This window comes from Amblyomma mixtum, chromosome 6, assembly GCF_055824585.1.
Source record: "Amblyomma mixtum isolate Tamu chromosome 6, ASM5582458v1, whole genome shotgun sequence".
Classification (NCBI taxonomy): domain Eukaryota; kingdom Metazoa; phylum Arthropoda; class Arachnida; order Ixodida; family Ixodidae; genus Amblyomma; species Amblyomma mixtum.
The window spans coordinates 61,252,203-61,268,005 of record NC_143017.1 but is presented as its reverse complement, the minus strand read 5'-3'; the positions used below and the strand labels follow the sequence as shown (position 1 = coordinate 61,268,005).

Genomic DNA, 15,803 nt, shown 5'->3' with positions numbered 1-15,803 from the left:
AAGAGAAATACCAATGTCACATTACCTGGAGATATAATGCTTAACACCTCAAGAATTGATTTTGTACAATCAATAAAATGTCTGGGTATGCACTCTGATCACGATATGTCCTGGAACTCGGATAAAAGTTTCCTTCCTGAAAAACAGTCACAGGTGCTGAGTGTTCGCACAGGCATCTACCACAGTCCTTAAAAGTGGTCGTATATAATGCGCTTTTTCGCAGTCACCTTAATTACTGATGCCTCGTAAAAGGGCCAGCTCCAAACACAAACATCCATAAGCTATTTTCATTTTAGAAGGAAGTTCTTCGTGTAATATGCAATAAGATTTACCACTTTCCCTTCGTTCCTCTGTTGAGTGCGCTTAGAACACTATAATTGCCTGCCTCAATAAAGCATCGCTTAACGTCAACTTACAGAAATTATGCAAAAAATATTGGCGATCTCAGCTCTCTCGCTAATCACACAAAACGCGATGCCCCTTTCACAACTACAGCTCCCGGGACATAATGTGTTCTTTACCTACGTACTATATATTTTCAGCAAATGTGATGTCATCGCTTGACGATTTACTGCATCACCTTTCAAGATGTGATATCGATGTGCTCACCTGTTCCGCAAGAAATCTCTATCAAGTGTTTTTGCGCTCATGACTGTGTACGGTTTTACTTATACTTTTTGTAATCACTTTTAGGTTTTTTCATGCATTTCTTCCGATGTTCGTCTTTTTTTGCGCCACCTTTTTATTCAAGTTTGAATTATTTATTCATCAATTACACAGTATAACTTTTTTTAATTACCATCGTCAAGCATTGGATTCTCCTGCTGATCATTTCGACACCTTTTAATCTCCTTTTTCCAATTGTTTTCTTCAGTTTTCATTTCGTCAATGAGTCAATTATCTGCATTGATCTCATTAGCCCGTCATCGCATTTCACACACCAGTTAATAACTAAAACTACCAATTACCATGATACAATTTTATTTGCACAGTTCCCGGTTATTTCCGATTCGCGGCGCCGACTACTCCGACGGCTTTTCGACCGAATGAGCTGTAACGCTGTCACATAAAACGATATCAAGTTGCACTGCAAACGTTCCTGCAAACTTTTTTTCTTTGTGTTGCTCCCGTGGCAGATGCTCAGCGTTTCCTGGAAGTTATGGAGACTGTTCAGGACAGCATGGACCAGGAATGCAGAATAAAATCTAATAAACCAAGCTACAAAAATAGCTACGATGCAGCAAGCAATAATGCAGCAATTCTGAAATAAAGCTCCTAAAATGTGTTAACAAATTCTTATAACACTGATGAAGCCTGCGTTTAAGCCGCTGCATTGAAGCCGAAGGTACTGCCCTTTAATTTTTTCTCTACTCTTCTTATGAAGGTTATCTCTGCGAACGAGCGTTAAAACAAGCTCAAAAGGAAAGGCAACTCTGTGCAATGCAATCACCACTGCATGAAATAAAGCTTTAATCAGGTGCCCTGCAGTGTTTTGCGCGAAGGTGCTGCCTCAGAAAGAACTCGTCTTTCAGTTCAGTCAAGTCGACATATTTTGAATGCCACGTACATTCGCATCCTCCTTATTGCTTTTGCGCCCAGGTACAACCGCTTTTGTAGTGGTTGATTTTCGTTCATTTTTGCGGTCGCACAGCACCAAACCACCGCGGACGTTATGAGCCTCTCCCAGTCGTTGTTTACCACAATTTATCGCAGCTCAAACCCAAATGCACCGGATTGTACGATACTTTTTTTGTGCAACACTCCTTATTTTTACTGTTTTACGAGGCGAACGGAGCGGCCCGCGATAAGTACTCTTTCCTAATTCTTTTCTGCAGCAACTCGAAAAAACCAAAATACGTTTACTCTTTCTCATTTTTGTAAGCTTCACATGATGCATTACTTTCATTTAGACTCAAATTTCACGGTTCGCGGAACTCCCTGCTGTGACGTTGATAGCGCAAAAACTGCAGGGATTGCCTGCCATCTCAAACGATGCAGCAAACGTGGTTGAAAGGCAAAAGAGCGGTTATAATTCTTCAGAAAAATGACTTTCTTTTATTGTCGCGCCCATAGCTTTTGCTTACGACATGCACTGCGCTTCGTACTTCTTTTCTCTCAGCCCCTGTGAACCCATTTAAAGGCAGCAGTTAAAATGACTGGCGAGAAGAAACCTCACGCTTGAACTCTCGCCGCTGCGCGGAAGTTTGATAGCTCATTCATTCCCGTCCAGTGCTAGGCCCCTCCTGTGCAGGTTTTCATGCGTGCCGAGGCAGAAAGGGCGAATGCAAGCAAGAATAAACTCTACGTACACTGTCTGTTGACAGTGATTTCAAAAGAGCACGTGAGAAGCTGAAATGGCGCTTCACCACTGTAAAGGGAAACCAAAAAACATCAGCCCCAGAAAACAGCTCCTTTTATTAAGAAACGCAGATTCATGGCTTCTAATATTTACATGATAAACCAGTAGCGCTAGTTCATTGAAATTTTTTTCGCTTTTTTTATGTGTGGGCTGCCGAATTCACTCTGCGAAAAGCATATTATCGCTTGCACTTTACACTACAGCTTCGGGTCCTCTTGAAGATGAAGTGCCGCGAAATTGATTGTCTCATTTCCGTTTTCGATTGTTTAGCGAGGGTTGTAGGCGAAAAGTGGAACGGGGGGAAGTTTGCTTAACGCTTGAGCCGAATATCTCCTTGAGAAGAAATCCTGAGATTGTGTTTTTCACAAGTTACCTTGAAGAGTGCTCAGCCGCCTTGCGCTTTAAAGTTGTCGCGAAAACTGAGTGTCAAACCCAGAGCTACTCTCACCAGGAAATAGACGTTTTTCATCGTCCAAAAATACTTTTTCAGGGTCCTGTAAATCCAACTAACACTCATCACGAACATGGAAGAGTTGTAACTATGCATATAGCAACGTTTTCATTTGCTTGATATTTTGCCAGTATTTTGATGTCTTGTCGTTCCGTTTTCGACCGCAAAATTACAAAATACGAATTATTTTCAACCCTGGCAATAAAAACGTTTCCAGGCTAACGAAAATGACTTTCAGTTCCACAGCCTCAAGGACACCGGTAAACCAGGCAAAAAGAATATATGTAGAAAAGCACAGTGACGAAGTACATTCCATTTATTCCGTCTTCGAGGCGGCCGAGCTTCAATAAGTAGTCGAGCGAAAGCGGCACCCATTACGACTGTTTTCAGAAGAGGCGAAATGAAGTTGTCTTGCCGAAGAATTCCGTCACACTTTTTAGCTGAGACACGCCATTCAGCAGTTATCGTTTTCTATTCATTCTCGAAAACAAAAGGTCAATTTGTAACGCGTAGTCAAACACAGCTGTAATGTGAAGTATTTCCAGGAGAATTAATCATACAGGATTTATCTCCCCCACCACAGTAGTAGCGTGAATGGCGGATTTCCTCTTTCTGCATGCTTGACAACACTGTTTTTTACAGGCAACGTTGAGTTAAATTTTTAGCGTATATAAAAAAAAGTAATTTACCCTTTCTTAGCCCATATTTTATTCGCATCGTTTGTCAAGCACGCAACATAACTAAATAAATTATGCAAGTGCACCATAAATTGCATAATGCGTTGCCTTGCAGTATTACGTAAAAACGTACCCTGTTTTCAAACTACTCAGATCTTTTCTCCTAGCAAGTACACAGAGGTTGACTTTTCTTACTTTTTTCGTGCTCTATTTGCCCTCTGTGCGTTGCAGAATCTTTCGGAGCGAAAGCCACTTTGTATTCGTGTTGGCAATGCATAGCTTCCCAACTATTGGTTCCCTCCTTTTGTACTTGTTCATTACAGTTCAAGGGTGTCAAACCTCACAACAATCAGGTTTCAAAACTGTTCTTGGTTTTTAACACCAGCTCTGCAAACTAACGAGTTTCAGTAGTTTTGCAGCAGGATTAATCAAATTTTATCTCGTAATTGAGCCTTTCAGGATAATCACGAGCCTCGGAGGAACAGTCTGGCATTATCCAGTACGAGAACCCAATGACGCACAAGAAAGCGAAAGCAATCAACCATATATAGCACGTGAGTCTTATAAAGCTTTCCGTCTAATCCGCAATAAGGTTGTTTTAAAGGGCGCTTTGTAAATTTTAATATTCGCTGCGGTCTGCACACACCAAAGCAATATGAGGCATATATTGAAGGACTACTGAGACAGATATGCTAAAAGAAGTTACAGCCGTACGAGCTGCGCTAGTCAGTATGCTGAGTAACAATCGTACATTAAAGGGACACTGAGGAGAAATTGAAGTTGACTTGCATCGACAGAATACCAGCTCCTGATTACAAAAACGCCATTCATACTGATAACAAAGCTCTTGTAACGTTGAAAAGAGCAAGAACCAAAAGACAGGTATCGCCGCCACAGGCCAAACTCGCAAGTACAAGCTTCATGACGTCATAGGACAAAACAGTGTTGCTAGAACCAATAGTTCTAGCAACACTAGGACACGAGACGCCACGAATCACTGAGGCGCAGCAAATGCGTGCGCAAATCTCCTTGACGTCGCCAGATGGCGCCACGTACCCGACATCTGCGCGCGCTCCTGCAGCGCCGGAACCAATCAGCGCCTGCTCACAGCGGTATGGGGGCTCCCGGTATTCCGCTAACGGTAACAAGGTACACGGTATGCTAAAGGTGTCTATTTGCGAAAACTTCGTTGACGACTTCGAGAACGGGATCCATTGTAACGCTTGCAAAACGCCGGTGCAAACGTAAACGAAGCGACGGCCGCAATAGCCGATAGATGCCTTCAACGTGCGGCCGGCGGTAGCTTTCTTCTCGGCTGCTGCTGGGCCGCACTGCTGGCCGCCAGAAATCACGGAGTCTGCGTTACGTCATGTGCACGTCATGTTTCACGTCACTTAGTCCTGTGTCGTCATAGGAGAATCCCAAGTTTGAATCAGAGCGGCGGGAAAAACTTTTTCAACTTCGAATCCAAATTTCTTAGAAATAAATGCAATTTTCGCTGCCGGCCAAGTGGCAACAAAGCCATGAAATGCCGAACTATCGGATTTTGCTATAAAAATAATATTAATAGAGCTCTCCTCAGTGTCCCTTTAAGTAAATGTGTCTGGTCTCCACACCAGTGAAAGCAGTGCACAGGTGGGTTACGCATGACTGTAACCCGTTTCTGCACTATTTATTCACACATCCTAACTGCACATTTCCCCCTCTCCGCCTTCTCGAGCCTCTTCGCTGTTGCGGAAGACCTTAAAAAGACCCTTAAAAAGGCCTGAGGTAATGATCATCGAACTGTCCTGGTACTAGGGAGATATACAGATAAGGTCCTCAATTTTAATACAGGATTTGCTCTTTTTTCTCAGCGTCTCCAGTTCTTTTCCACTGTGCCGTAGGGCACACAGGGTGCCTACCGCGGAGCAGCGGTTCACAGTTTCACCGTAAACGCTTTCTTCCTCACGAGCTCGACCTTCGCTCCTGTCTCTGTCTCCATAACGTATGCTTTCTAGCTTCCGCTCTGCAATCGTGTATTCTTTGGACATCATAATCTGCCATGTTTCTTTCTACCTCTATCTCCGTTATTTCCATGTTCCGGCCTCTTCAACTTTAAAATTAGAGCTTTTGCAAAGCTTTCTGAGCACCTCAGCTCTATACGTGGTGGGTTAACAATTGCCATTCATTCTAAAGTGTTTTTTGTCATATCACCCGACAGATTATCTCATGAAAGGGTTCTTTTGCTTATACGAGAGTAAACGACTTCAACTGCACACGTCATTTTCTTTTCTTCAATTTCAACATTAGCTCGGTAATGCGTTCCTGTAATTCTCACCGCAATGTGCAAACTATTTATTATAGTTCTTTATTTATTTACAGATACTGCAGACCATACGGATACAGGGTACATGCAGGAGGGACACCTGTGAAAAAATATAAGTTCACACGTCACAACTTGCGGCGGTATAAAAAGAAATTCCGTACAAATCAATGGTGAGGAAAGGAAAAAAAGAAATAAGGCAAGAAATTTCGTAGAAAGCAAAAAACAGTGACGCAGCGGTTGACACCCCAATTATTGTACATTGTGGCTTGCTGCGAACGAAAGTATGCAAAGGCAAGGAATTCCGCTCACTGATAGTTCTGGGGAAAAACTGTGTTTAACGGCGTTTTTCTGGCGAAAACAAAAGGCTGGGGGTTTGGATATGTGTGTCTAGGTTGTCTGCTGAAATGTTACTTTAAACAAACCTGCAAGTTTAACTCCAGCTCACCTGAGAGGCACTTGTAGAAAAAAGCAAGCCGATTGAATTTTCGGAGAAATTCGAGGGAGCCTATTTTGTTGCTGCATCAATAAATAGCAAGAATTGCGTCTTTTATATTTGCTAAAAGTATGTCCAGCGGCTTTTCGTTCAACCTGCTCGAGCTGAAATATATTTTTCCTACTATGTGGATCCTATACGATGACATCATATTCAAGGTGTGCTCTGACGAAAGCACTGTAGGGTACAAGCATAGCTCGAGGAGATGCACCCTTAAGTTTGCTCTTGAAATGTCGCCGCTTTCTAGCAGATTAAGAGCAACTGGCGGATATGAAGAAGACAAAGTTAGCCTTTTAATAGGAAACACAAGGTAAATACACACCTATATTTGTCTCAAAATCTCGTTGCTAAGTGATAAGAAAAGGTTCTGACTATTTTCTTCCTAGTAACCCGGACAAGCACTGTTTTCTCGCTACTAAGTACGTTCCTCGATGCACAGGCATCTCATCAATAGCCTCCAGGTTTACTTGTATTACTATATGATCATCTGACGCTGTAATTTCTTTAAAACCTTGCAATCGTCCACAAAACATTGGGATACAAAAAATAACCCTGAATGTCTTGAGCAAACTCACTGATATAGATTGAAAACTGCAGTACCCCCAGACACTACCTTGGGACGCACCAGCTGTCACAGGCAGCAATTTTTTAGGACCGTTCTAGTATTTCAACAAACCGCTGCCTATCTCTAAGGCAGGCACTAATCCATGCAAGGTACAAGAAGGAAAGCGGATACTGTTCAACTTGTACAATAACTTGGCCTGTGGCGCTTTGTTGAAGAATTTTGAGAAATATAAAAACGCCACATCTAGCTAGCCTTTCATATAAGGTATTTATGACAATTCTTGAACAGCTCAGAAAGTCGAATAACATTCGAAATGTGTTTTCTGAAACTATTAAATTCGCCGAAGCGATAAAGCTATGAGAGAACACGTCTAAATTGCCTCCTTTCCATCGTTACTCTGCGTTTTTTCAACATTGCCTTGAGCATAGCAACTTAGAGGAATTTGAAAACATTTTCACCTCGCAAGGCACAAGTTCCTTCATATCATCGTTGCAATCTTTAGTTTCGGTATGTGAGCACTAGTTAATTAAAATACGAAAATACAGACGAAACGGAAGAAAACCTGGGTTCCGCCACGGCAGCTGCTTTTTACTTTCTTAAACACCTTAGCTGCAGCCGGCTCCCATGAAAGAGACAGGGGATATAGTACGCAGCGGAAATGAAGGTACGAAGAGTAGCAACGAGCGAAGTGCGTACAGGTTATAAGCATGCCAAATAACTCAGATATCACCATAATCAGCCTGACTGCGCCCACTGCAGGGCAAAGGCCTCTCCCCATGTCTCTTCAATTAACCCTGTCCTTTGTCAGCTGCGGCAACCCCATCCCCGCAAGCTTCTTAATCTCATCCGCCCACCTAACTTTCTGCCGCCCTCTGCTGCGCTTTACTTCTCTTGGACTCCACTCCGTTACCCTTAAGGACCAACGGTTATCTTGCCTTCGCATTACATGCCCTGCCCAAGCCCAATTTCTTCCTCTTGATTCCGACTAGAATGTCATTAACTCGCGTTTGTTTCCTCACCCACTCTGCCCTCTTCCGGTCTCTTAACGTTACACCTATCATTTCTGTTTGCATAGCTCGTTGCGTTATCTTTAACTAAAGCTTAACCTTCCCGTTAACCTCCATGTTTCTGCTAAGTAGGTAAGTAATACAGCTGTTGTATACTTTTCTTGTGAGATACTGGTGAACTGCCATTCATAATCTAAGAGAACCTGCCATATGCGCTCCATCCCATTCTTAATCTTCTGGTTATTTCTCTAACACGATCTGGATCTGCGACCACTACCCACCCTAAGTAGAAGTATTTCCTTACCACTTAACTCAGATATATATCTCACAAAACATAGCCATCCTTTTTCTTACGAACGTACATGTTCCGAGTTCTATAACAAGACCTTTTGAAAGCTCCAGACACCTCCATAATGAACATTCAGAAAGCCATTTAGAAGAACATTTAGATGCACACTCATATTAATATTCCTGTTATGCTATTTATTATTCTGTTTTCCTATCATGTTTGGCTCCAGCGATGTCAAGCCAACGTTGCCCTCTTTATCCGCTAGCTGAATCAGCACAGAAAAAAAGGCGGAATTAAACTGGAGACAAAGAATTTTCAAAGTATTATGGCTCACTCTTTGGCTACAGACATTAACGAAGAAATGCTTTGTTTCTAGGAAGCGTAGGGGTGCGATTGCGTAGATAACTTTTGCTATAGTTTGAAATTAAATGCAAGAGATATTCTATGCGCGCCTATCAGTGGCCTGAATATACAATTTTTACTCTCGTGATATCCTACTTATTTCGCTGAGTGCATTCATGCGCTGTTTTTTAGTGCACCTCGAAACAATTTGGTTCTTTTTTTCTCTATTAGCAATACAAGCACTTCCATATTATTTCTAGTAAAGCAAAAAAAAAACAGGCCTTTAACCTTAGTACATTAATACAGAAGCGGTACCGCCTAAATTGAGGCACCCTAAACTTTCTTTGCGTCAGCATTAATGTCGATGCGATGAGATCCATAAAAAGTAGCTTGAGAAAAGGTGGGGTGACGAAGTATCAAATTAGAACCAGCACCGAGCCATTCAATTAACTTGGATGCATATCTCTTTCGTAATGAACCTCGTAAGAATAATGCGTTTACCTTGGAAGGCACTGGTGATAGAACAACCTGCAGATTGGTTTGGAAAATTTTATTCTATTTTCAATGCAGCAGTGAAATCATGGCTTCGCAAGAAAGTGGCGCCACTCTCCAGTGGCCTCAGTTCTCAGCTCATGGCCACCTTAATTGCGAGCTTGCGGTCGACCGGAAATTAAACTGATGGGATTTCCAATAGCAATGCCCCTAAGTGAAGCCCGTTCGCAATCAGAGCAACGTCCGTGCTCCCAATTTTGAGCTTCTTACACTCCCTTTCAGTGCAGCGGCAGATTAAGAGCCGTTGCGAAAGCATTCATGAATTCTTACGGGCTTGAGGCAATAGAAAACTCTCCAAGGAAGAGCAAAATGTGCGGGTGCTGAAGTCATTCACCCAATTTTACTTCCTTGAAAAAGAGTCACTGTAATTGGCTTCTCCGATTTCTTTCCGTTCGTAGGAAGCACAAAAAAAAAGAAATATAGTGTTAAAAATAACATTTATCGAATAGCTTTCGCACACATTTCATAGCAGTTCTAAGGACTTTAATGACTTTGAAAGGTCTTTCTGAAATTGACAAACAATAAATCATGCATCGAGCCGCTGAAATTAGTTCCTGGCATGGGTGTTTTTTTTTTTAATCGACTTTTCTGTTTCTCGAACTTTACAGCAAAAACACTATATCTACCCATGCAAGATACGGAATTTTACGCAATTCACGTAATTATTTAAGTAGTAATTTGATTATTAATTTACGTAAATTAGAGTTTTGGAAGAATTTCGATATTGTTTTCCTGCCGGCAGCGTAATGAAAGGAAGAAGAGGCACACACCTTAATGATTACTGGGGAGGTTTCCTTTCTAGTCGCCCTCGCAGGCTACACCAGAAGAGGGTGGAAAAAATGAAACAAAACACATGCAAACAAAGCAGTGGCGCACTTAAAACACGCGCGCACACACACACACACACGCACGCACGCGCACGCGCACGCACGCACTCACACACACGCACACACACACACACACGCACACACACACACACACACACACACACACACTAGGCTTTCAAAGAGTTCTTATCAGACGTGTATTTAAGATAATTAGAGTGCTTTTGTTTCACATGATGACGAAGTCGTTCAATTATTTTCCATCAATGGTCCTTTCTAAGTAAACACTTCGCACATAACAAATTGGTTGGTTTTGGTTGGAACTGAGAGAAGGATGAAAAGGAAAAGTGCACGGGCCTGCCAACTGGCTCAAGCCGAGCCACCACCGCTGCCACGTGCAGATAGAAGAGAGTTGAAAGATAAGAGGACAGAGTAAAAGAGAGAGTAAAGACGCGCGTCGCAACAACCGCGTCCGCCGGAACGGACGCTGGCTGAAAAATACAGATACACGGCCGCAGCCCGAAGGCTGCAAACCCCCACATAACAAAAGCTGAAACAACTGGTGTAGCTTCAAAGAATTTGCTTGTCTGAACTGGGTCGCCTACTGTTTTTTGAAAAGAAAACGAGGCTGGTTTTTGCTTGGAGCACCGACAGGGCTTAAAAAACGAGCCTTGTGAGTATTGAGGCTTAAAAATCTTAACTGATCACCTTTAAAAGGAGACCACTCTTCCTGCCTGATTGAAAATTGTTGCGGATTTTTTTTTTCACAGTAAATATTTGTGAAAAGCAACCTTCGTTCGTAGTATATGAAGCCAGCCACTTTAGGCCTTCTGAAAAGCCGAGGCCCCCACCTGTATGTATTATTGTTCAACACTGAATTGTGCCAGGAGTCGTTATCCTCTCCTGTGGCAATGTATTAAGACGTCAGCTAGCATATCTTACATCCATTGCCTTACTTCCCCTCTTCCTCTTAATTTCAAGCATCTTTTAAACACACATTTAACCGGTGATGCTTGCTGTCCTCCACCTAACTTGACGCTCCATATACCAGTATCGTCTCCATTACTCGTTTTGTTGTCTATTTCTTTTCTTGAGTCTCCTTGAACACGCGAAAAATCGGCTACATGCGCGATTGCCCCTAAAAAAATGTTGGACTTCCATTAATCACCGTTTGAAATTTCCATGCTTTGGGAGTGCCTTGCAATTGTAAAAGGGATGTTCTCATTTTTGTCTACTGATTCGTAACTGCCAGGACTGCTTCTTGCCGAAATATATGTTCCATAAATATATCCAACATTAAAGAGTATTATTGTTTTGTTTAATAGTTATAACAACTAACAGCTCTTTGCATTGCTGATAAAGATGAACAATTGATCACTTTGTTATCTCACTTATTCCTCAAGAGAAGGCCATCTGTGAAGGCTGAAGTAGTTAATGTTCTCAATTTATTATGCGAATCATATTGCTAGAGCTACCACTCACGCCGTCGCCGTGGGACCCCCACGTGACACCGTGACGTCACACCACGTGACATCGGATGAGAGAGCCGGCCTCCACCTCGCGCCGTCGCCGTGGGACCCCTAGCCGTCACACCCGCGCATTCCCGCGCATTTCGAACGCGCGTTCACACTCGGTGTAGGTGAAACGCTCGCTCCACCGGGCAGTCAGACGCGGCTTCCGTGGAAATCCAGGCGCTCACCCAACGCGCGTCTCGGGGTTAGTCGGCGTCCCGCTGTAGCCATGCCGTTGTCTTCCCCCACGACGAAGGCTTCTAGTGGTTGTATTAAAATGACCAAGTATTCAACCAAGGAAAGCCATGTATTACCAAGCCTAGCCACTAATATGCTTCGCATTCCCCAGGCTTAGCCAAGCTGAGCCTCAGCAATTTTTTTTTCTATCCTTTCTTCTTCCCAGGTTACCATTTTTAACATTTCTCGCAGCCATGCCTGGAGCAAAAAAAAAAGGATATATACCGTTCCCCTCAACGATTCCTACCTTCGCATTCCTCTCTAATCGCTTACAATCTCTAAATACGTTTTTCTTCATACTTAAGCATGGCTCCTCATCTCGCGTTAGCTTAACAGTGCCTGCATGACTGCGCAACCAAGTTTGTTAAAAGTGCTTGGATCAATCTTTGCATGCTATCACGCATGTAACCCTTTTTTTATGTTCTATTTAGGTAGATTAGGGTAGAATGTTATTTTTCGTACAAAACTCATAGTTCAACAATATTATATACGTGCACCTTGATCACGACCCGCTTTTTCCTGGCACAACTGGGTGTACTGAATTGAGCCTCCCGCTTACTTTGTAACTGGTCGAGCTAAAACTTATTCAAAAGCGTCAATAAGTTATTTCATGCAAACTATTTTAGTTTTTTTTGCAAACCTTTTTGAAGACAGAATTTTTTCTTTGCTCTTGTAAGGACCTAACTTTTTCTTTATTTCGGAGAACCCCAGCACAGGTACATAAATGCCGCCAGCCGCTTCTATCAATGCATGCGGTAGAAAGAGTCTGTACGCTGTCATTTTTCATTGTAGAGATCTGAACGTCATACCGTTCCAGTCAGGGGCCCGCATTTTGTTTTTTGTTTTACATACAAGCTGAATATGGGAAATTGCAATGCTAATAATTTATTCCCAAATAGTTTTACCCCATCAGCAGATGGCTTCGGGAAGCAGAGACAAAAAAAATGCCAGCCGAAGCACCATTTGTGTAATGAAGCAATTTTGCTGCGAAAGCCTTTTGAGCGCCGAGCTTTTAGAAATGCAAATGGCAGGCGCCACTGTGACACACGTATGAGGAGCACAAGGAGTACTGATGTGTGACTGGTACCCATTGTTCAACTACTCAGCACTTCGAAATTTTAAGAAACTGATGCTCAGAAAACAGAGAAAAAATTCTTGCACAAAAAATTACTTTCACTGAATGCAGCACATAGTTTTTACTGTTGTCTTGACTGATGCCGAACAGGGTGCGGCATAGAACTCAATGATTTCAAGTTTCTCGGAAGTTCGCAGCAGACAGCATTTGCATTCCTTTGTCATTATTCTAGATAGCACGTAGAAAGTTTATTGGGCTTTGCGATATTTGTCGTTTTTTATGACAGGTAGAGCCAAATAAAAATGGGTATTGGTTTATTCTGCTCGGGACGCATGCTCTGCCAAAATCTACGGGGACAACAGCCACCATAGTGAAAACAACGAGAAACCAGAATGCATGTGTGCTTTATAGAGCATTCGCCCTTTGAAAACAGGAAGTAGCAGCAGTACTGAGGTCTCAAGGAAGGAAGACAGCCTCCAGTGACTATTTTCATTGCCCAATATGCCATTGCAATGACGCAGAAGCTACACAACTGCAGCGACTAAATAAATTTCGGTTTCTAGGAATGCAAGCTTCGCACTTCTGGGAAATCAGACAGCGCTAGAACGCTGTTTGGAGTCCTTTCTTCTCTTCTATGCCCATGTTCCCATTGTTGGTACACTTTTTATCGACAATAACACCCACCGAGCTGATTGTTTAGCTCGAAATAGTTATGATGAACGTAATAAGGCCTGCAGGATGGAGAATTTAATAAATTTCTGGTGATCTTTTTGGTGTATGTTTATAGAAAAATACATGCGGGAGGAATTATTTTTCTTGAAATTATTGTTTACTCGGGCTTAGATGCGAAAACATCCACGGACAACATAGCATGCTTTACAGCAAGCATCAGATTTTTGGTATGCGCAAACAGACGTATTTAAAAAAAAAAACGTGAAATTCTCAACTTGAATGACACGGAGTGTTGCGCGTTATTGCTTGGAGTTTCAGCTACGGGTTTGCAATATCTAGGACATTGTATTAAAGCACATATTTTCTTTGGTGTGCATGTGACTATCATTTTGTTACATGATGTGCATACTACATATTATACAATATATATTCGAAAATCTCGTCCTTCTCTTTTCAAAATGCTGCTTTTTTTTTAGTATAGGCCCCAAGAACACAATTATGCTGCATTTCATCCTTCGTGTAGCGCACTTCACAAAAAAACTTGAGCCTCTTGCAAGAATCCTACGCTCCAATTTCGAAATATATAGGTCGAATAACGAAATCAATAAATTAATCATTAGGTTTATCCAGAATGTTTGGTTGGTTGAGCTGCACAGTATGGAAGAAAAGTGAAGTCCAGAAAACCTCCTTCATCGCCGAGTTCAGAGCAGTCTGCACGGCATCAATTCCTTGGATCTTCGCAGTGCCGATGGTCTTAGAAGTAAAGCTTCTGGATCGGCTTCTAAAATCCATTCAAATATTTATGTTACGAATATCACTAGCTCAATTTTGTTGTTTCTTAAGATACAGCACCAACATTAATATCAATTAGTCGGCCATCTGAAAGTAAAGCATGACTTCTCGTTCTTCACAGGAAAGAAGGCCACACAGAACACATCGTTCGTTACACAGTGCGCTTCTACGACAATATCCTTGTTGCAATGTTTCTTTGGTAACTGAGCACTCGCAGAACAATTTTTTTCGTGAACAATGCCGCTATCATCGCAATGCCATCCTTACTTCGTCGTCATTGCTGTAATTACTTCCGTCTAGTATTTCTTCCATTGAGCGCTAAAAAAATTGCTTCAACTGTAGTTGGAATTACAGATGGGTTGACTGTGCAGCTACTAGGAACGTATGTATTTCTAGAAGTTCTTGTTATATCAAAATAAAAAAAAAGGTATCGCTGCCCCTGCTGCCACGATCTGGCTGAAACTGGTGTCAACAAAACAACGCCGCAAAGGAGGACAATAGATGCTGGTAGCAAGTATTAAAGAAAGAGATTGTGCAGATGTTTTAATATTCTTTAGCAGAGTTTGCGAGAATACTTTTGTGAGTTCGAAGAGTATTCGAGACCTTTTTCTCTTGTAGAAACAGAAAAGCGTGTGTGTTCCTATCATGCTCCATTATTTCGCAAGTATACTCACACTAAGACGACGGATATTCGGAGGGACGATGTTTGGTTTGGTTTATTGGGGTTTAACGTCCCAAAGCGACTCAGGCTATGAGAGACGCCGTAGTGAAGGGCTCCGGAAATTTCGACCACCTGGGGATCTTTAACGTGCACTGACCTTACACAGCTCACGGGCCTCTAGAATTTCTCCTCCAAAGAAATTCAGCCGCCGCGGCCGGGATCGAACCCGCGTCTTTCGGGTCAGCAGCCGAGCACCATAACCACTGAGCCACCGCGGCGGCGGGAGGGATGATGTAACTGTTGTTCCAAATATAAATCCTAAAACCTAACCTACCAGCGCAGCTGCTTACAGCAGGCATTCAGTCTACATAGTTCAGCTTTTTGAAAGAGGAATAATCTCGTACGTAGTGACAGAATGAGCCGCTCATAAGTGCACGGGAGAGACAACCGACTTCCGCCTAAGCAGGACGAGAAGTTGTGGAGGCAAGACCTACTTCATCCTGAATAATTATTTTCTGGTTGTTTGGTGCCTCTATAAGCTTCGCTATGCGAAGGTCAAAATTTATAGGGTAACCCAAGGAGTAGCAAAGTTTCGCTCCCGCATCTATTCAAGAACTTTCCGCACCGCAACACCAGGATGTATTGTTAATTGGCAGCGTGATATCCGTCGATTACCAATCAGCGATAATACTGCTTCCCGAAGGTTTTGCACGAAAAACTTCTGAGGTCTCTGAAACAACAAAAAATGAGTTGCTATCTAAAGATATGCTCCTTCTTTAGACCGGTCACGCCGCAAAAGTATGTTAGGACGACTACAAGATTCGTCAACTCCTCATAGTACACGGTCAAATCTGCGCCCATTTCTATCTACCTGGCACTTAACTTTTTACTGCATTTCGCTACCTTAAAGTTCTGCTCACTGACCGAAGTCACCGCATTATTAGCTTGCCCGTTTATCACATCTTTTGCGTTTGCTCGGGACTCACTG

At 42.5% G+C, this 15,803-nt stretch overlaps 1 protein-coding gene across 1 annotated transcript in view; it reads left to right on the top strand.

Annotated features, from left to right (window-relative positions):
• The window catches only part of LOC149339226 (glycine receptor subunit alpha-2-like), a 144,677-nt gene that overhangs the window by 101,891 nt on the left and 26,983 nt on the right, over positions 1–15,803 (top strand). The window lies entirely within an intron of this gene.